This window comes from Alligator sinensis, unplaced genomic scaffold, assembly GCF_000455745.1.
Source record: "Alligator sinensis unplaced genomic scaffold, ASM45574v1 scaffold1143_1, whole genome shotgun sequence".
Lineage (NCBI taxonomy): Eukaryota > Metazoa > Chordata > Crocodylia > Alligatoridae > Alligator > Alligator sinensis.
The window spans coordinates 230,581-236,388 of NW_005842947.1; the positions used below are offsets into that span (position 1 = coordinate 230,581).

Here is a 5,808-nt window from a genome sequence, read left to right on the forward strand (position 1 = left end):
GGTGTCCGGGCAGGGGCGGCTGGCGCGGGAGGGTGCGGTGCGGGGCGGGGCGCTGAAGTGCGGGGCAGCGCCGGGACGTCCCTGCCCGCAGAGCAGCCCCAGCGCCCGGGGTGTGCCGGCTGAACCCGAGTCCCGCCAGAGACGCCGCTTGGCCCTGTCTGGAAAGACGAAAGCAGCGATTCCCGACCAGGGGTCCTCAACCGGGCGGTGCCCGGGGAGCCGGGAGAGCCTCGGGGCCACACGGCGTTAGCGCCCTGGGCCGATTCCCAAGCTGAACCCGGAGGTGTCCAATACGACACCTTAAAACAGGCCTTGAACCCCCCCCCCCCCCCCCCGCGCACCCCACTCCGCACGACCCCCCCCCCCCCCCGGAGATCTCTGCAGCAGAAGAATCACTCTGTTGTTTTTCTGTAGTCAAACCATGAGGAAAAACTGGGAGCTGGCATTTTCCAAGGGGTGACATGAGTCTATGTGGGGTGCATCCAGCCGAAAGCGGACTGGAGGATGGGACGTCTGGGTTTCTAAAGCGTTTGAAGGTGATGAGAGAGCTCCACGGCACCAAGGTTTGCTTCCTCTGATAAGAGATATTAGCTAAGAAATGCTTGGTGCCCTAAAATTTGGGAGCCTAAGTACAGTAATAGGTGCATGTTTTCTGTCACCTGAAACTTCTGCCTCCTGAATTTCTAACTAGGTCCTGGTGATATGAGTTTGTAGGTCACCTGTTAGACTTATAATATAACTTGAACTTTTAGGTACATGTTCATGTTGCTGCTTTTTTTCTTCTGTCCGTAGAAAGACTTGATTCTCACTATGGACTGGTCTTAAACTTGCTTGTTAATGTCTCTTTGTATGTTCCAATGAATGTACAATTTGACTTGTCCACTAACTTTTTTTTTTTTTAAGTCCTGTAACCCACAGGGAGACTCAGTTGTACAGTTTGAAACCAGTTGCAAGGCTGCCAAAAGCTCAGACATTGTTGGCTCACTTATTTTTTTGTCTATGAACTCTAACCTACAGGTCACAAGCTGGGCCATATAGTGGAGCCATTGGTGTTGTGCAACTTGTGGGTGCCCTGCAAGTGACTGAAGGCTGTTGCATGGTTGTCTAAGAATGTGCACTGAGACCTCTTGCACATAAGATGCAGGGTGAAGTTTAGTCTTCAAAGCCAACAGTGTGCACAGGTTCTCTGTAGCACTCACTGCCCACTGAAAAGTAGCTGAACTAACAGAAGCTACAATCCTCTGGGCTAAACTAAGTGTGTTAGGGGGGCTGCAGATATGAGCAACAGGTAAAGTAGATTGTAACCTTACCTTATTCTGTCGTGGTCACTTGTATGTATGACTAGTTAGAAGATGCTTATCTTTCATCTGAGAACACTCTGCCAAGTCCTGGAACTGGCATGACTTATTAGTAAGGGATGAAAAATAAGCTAGAAAGACCCTTGCAATATTGAGGAATACTAGCTATAGACTCGCCTAGCTCTAAAAAGTAAGCCACTTGCTAATGAAGTTGTTAAATATAATTAGATCTTTCTGGGTGTTCTTGCTGCTTGTCCTTCCCTAAAATCATTTCTTTCTCCACCTTCCCCCCCCCCCGTCTGGGCTCTCAAACTAGTGGCTGAGGATCTAGACAAGTATATTTAAGACTTTGTCTATGACAGGGGTGGGCAATTATTTTTACTGGAGGGCCACTTAATACATTTTGGTGTCTTCTTGAGGGCCACCCCACCCAGAGCTGCAGCACGCCTCAATCCCCATCCCACCTGGAACTTACTGGCCACATTCACAGTTTACGCCAGCTCCCACCCGGCACGATGGAAGCAGCCCCAGTGTCAACTGTGGACGTGGCTGGCAGGTTTTGGGTGGGGATTAGGGTGTCCCCACCCCTCTACCCAGAACCTGCTGGCCATGTCTGCAGCTTACAGCAACACTTGCCTAGCATGGTAGAAGTAGTCCTTCTGGGTACCAGTATCAGCCAGTAGGTTCTGGGTGGGGATCGAGATGTCCACTTAAATTCCATGGCTGATGCTGCCACATCAGTGCTGGGTGGAAACGGTTCCACCTGCCCAGCATGGCAGAAACAGCCCTGTCTGCCCAGCATTGTGTAGTAGCCAGAGCCACCAGCAGCCTGCGGGCTGGATCTCATGAGTTCTTGGCTGCCTGCCTATGGGCTAAATACAATCAGTTGGTAAGTCAGATCTAAATGATTTTGCCAATCCAACTGATGGGCTGCCTACCTTTGGGCCATATTTTGCCTACCCCTGGTCTACGAGAAGTAGAGTCTTTTGCAGACATCATGTTTAGAAATGTAAGGACTCAGCCTGGTGTCCAAATGAGTCCAAGGGCAAATTTGCTTACTGGCTCTTGTCATCATGTCACCTTATCACTAAGTGAAGCCTTGTAGTACCAAGTGAAACCTCAGGCTGATCCACTACTTTTGATCCCAAGTGCTATCTTCCTAAACAGGCAGAATGTAATTTAATTTAGAAAGTCTCCATATAAATGGGGACAAGGACCATGGATGGAAATGGTTAACTGATGGTAGTTCTAACAGTCTAAAAAATTGAGCTTTCATCTTGCTAGCTTTTCACTTTAAGGAGAATCCTAGGTATTAATTTACTTCTATGGATTTGTTTCCTCACTGGAGCCAAAATGAAGCATTATAGTAAGCCGCTGATTGGGGTAGACTTGAATCTCTAAATTACTGAAGAAACTTGATCTCAGGACTGCAGAAATTAGGTAACTCATACATTTGAGGAGGTATTACATGACCCCTAGTTAATATTCAGATTCATGTTTAGCATTTGGCCTTAAGTAGCACTTCCCTGTATTGGTAAGCATTAAAATTGCTTATGTGCCCTGGCTGTGTGCCCTGTTCATAGTTTAGGGTTGTTTTGGGTTTTTTTTGTATGAATTGTTTTCTTCCCCTCTGGGAAGACGAGGGTTCTTAAAGGTAACGGGGAGAATCCTTATGATGATAGCAGCTACTGACAGTACTGTAGCAGATAACTCAATATTAAGTGTTTTATGGTACTTGATGCCTGGGATTGTGGACATATCTGAAGCACTTCAAAATGCCCCTGAAGCCTGAAATAGTAAACAGTCCTTGGACCAGGGACTAGAATAATAACTAGTCCTAATACATAAAGTAGAGTTTTATGCTCTTCTGGCCAAAGACTTGTGAATTGTTTTGTGCACTAAAGCAACTTCAGAGAAGGAATTGTGTCCCACCCTAGTAGCCTCTAGCTTCTCGGGGAGAGATGGCTTTGAATCCTTGAGGCAAGGAATTAAACCCAGATCTCTTGGTCTAGATGAGCGTTTCAAAGCCTGAGCTATTGTATTAAAAGGCAGAGAGGAGAAGAAGAAATCATCTTCCCTGGCTAGTTGTCTCTTAAAAGGCAGTAGCCACTACTGCATTTTGTCCTGAGTCCAGTCTGTAAGGTGTACTCAGAGAGCACCTATCAGAACAAGCTCCTGAGGGAAGATAAGAGCCTCAAAACTAGGTGCTTCTCAGCCTGTTGAAGCTTAACTGTGAGCTTGATAAGGCTATGCCACTCCATCCTGTGCAAACTGAGGATCTTGAGGGTACACAAGAGTTTAGATGCCCAGAGAATGCAAAAATGCCCAGAACTGAAGTACCTGCTGGGTTAGATAACAGCTGAATAGACTGAGGATTTCAAAGTCTAGACTTGAGCACCAAAGTTCTGCCCAAGTCCCTTGTAGTTCTGGCCATTATGCTTTGTGACAGTGTGACAGTGTGTCATTATGCTTTGTGACAGTGTGTCTAGTTTTAGGCTAACCGGTAGGTGGCAGTCAAAAGCTAACAACTGACCATTTGCAGCAAGCAAGGAGCAAATACCACATCACAAGCCACTTCGTAAACTGACCGACACATGCATTTGCTCACTTACAGCTGAGGCACACAACCACACAGTAGAGAAATGTGTGGAGTTCTGTTTTATGCTGTACCCTATCATTACCTGAACTCTCCTTCTAAAGAGGGAGGAAAAACAATTTGGAAAGAAACTGCTTCAGTCATACATGGAACAAATAGTAATTATGGGAATATTTTGAATTAGATGACTCATTTGATCTCGATATAAAGTCACCAGCTCCTAGAAAAGGAAATGCCACTGGTAGCAGGCATATTGAGAACCAGCTAGAGTCAACAATAATGAAAGTTGTTTGGCAGTACTGAAAACCTAGTCCATGAGTCTTCAGCTGATTCTGCAAGAGGGTGAGGGAAGACTGACTATCCTAGTTCTAACTTCAATCAAAAATTATACTAGCATTTAAAGTACTCATTAAAGTACCAATGTACCCAGAAGTAGCAGTAGATAACTGAAAGATGTGAGCACAAGTTTTGATAAGAAATAATGGCCTACAACGGAGAAAGATTACTATTGCTAACTTATACTGTACAAAGCATGAGGGATGTTATTTGTCTGTTGCTATGATGGAAGCTAATTGTGTGAATCCTTTCCTCTGATATGGAAACTATAAAGGTATTAGGATGAATACCTACTTCTATGAATTATTCTTAACTGGAATAAAATTAGCTCCTGGAAATAGTTCATTTGACTAAAGTCTAGGCAGCAGTGGTGTTTGACAAACCTGCATACCCCTCCAGTATAGACTTAAAAATTAGACTGTATCACTTAAGACTAAATTATATTTCTCCTTCAACATGATTGTGAACAAAGCCTGTCCACCTTACAGAGATGTAAGAACTCTTCTCTTTGAAAGGGGAGTTTCACTAATCTTCATATGGCTCTTGGGTGGTGGGAGATGACAGAAGTTTCTTGGATCTAGATTCCAGTTTCCTTTTAATAAGTTATGTGCCCTTTAACTACTTCCTGGCTATTCCAGAGAACTTTAATTCTTGCTTTCTAGCTGTTTCCCACAATATACCATCCTGGGGTAGGCAGAATAATTCAATTTTTCTCTTGCTACTTTCTTTATCTGAGCGTCCCCTTATACCTTTCCATGTCAAAGGAATTGACGATAGCCTATTTATTGGCATTGCTCAAGTACCTGATTGAAGAACATTTTTGATTTTTATGGATTGCACTTCAAACTGTACCTGCAACATCAAGAAGCTGGAGCTTTGTCAATAAAAAGCTGTTGCACAGTTAAAGCAAACATCTTCCTGTAGGAGACCCACCTTGATGAATAAAAACTCAGGACTGGGTGGATATGGGTAGGGATGTTTCATTGCTCATCTGGTGTAGCAATAGTATTTTGTAGGAGACTTGCCTCTAGAACTTGTAATTTGAGTAGACATGAGGCCCGTAAAATGTTGCTAATTAATATGAAGATGTGACCTTGTATCAATTCAACCTATGTCATCCAAAAAAACCTTTTTATCATGATTTTTCTAAGACTAATACTGTGAAATTGCTCTTGGCAGGTGGTGGTGTTGAGTCATTGGACCCATTAGACAAGTCTGGCTAGCTCCATGTATACAACTGCCTGGTAAAATTATGTAAAAAGGCTAGGGTTCAGAGGTGTTTGTAGAACCACGCAGTGATTTTTACTTCTACCTCTTTTGCCACCTCCTTTCATGTGATCTTTGTGCTGACCTTGATTTTGCTAATTTATTTCCAGTTTTACCATTTCCTCTCCTATGATATAGTTTCTGGCGTATGACAGAAGACTTTAAAAGTATTTTCTTCTCAGCTGGTGAGAAATCATGCGGGCCTAGCACATAGGTTGTATAAAGTGCTAATTCATGGCTTAAACTGTTTTGTTAAACCCAGGATTCATTAAGCTAATCTTTTTGCATGAAGTAAATAGGTTCCTCAGCAGG

At 44.0% G+C, this 5,808-nt stretch overlaps 1 protein-coding gene across 3 annotated transcripts in view; it reads left to right on the forward strand.

The window, feature by feature from the left end:
• Nucleotides 1–5,808, forward strand: part of CIDEA (cell death-inducing DFFA-like effector a) — a 17,848-nt gene that overhangs the window by 1,132 nt on the left and 10,908 nt on the right. For 2 of the 3 annotated variants that reach the window (XM_025192588.1, XM_006036336.3), the window contains exon 1: nt 427–563. The exons of the other annotated variant lie outside the window; for it this stretch is intronic. The gene's annotated coding sequence lies outside the window, so the exon portion shown is untranslated. Of the gene's footprint in view, nt 1–426; nt 564–5,808 lie in introns of those variants that run through there. 3 annotated transcript variants of the gene reach the window in all.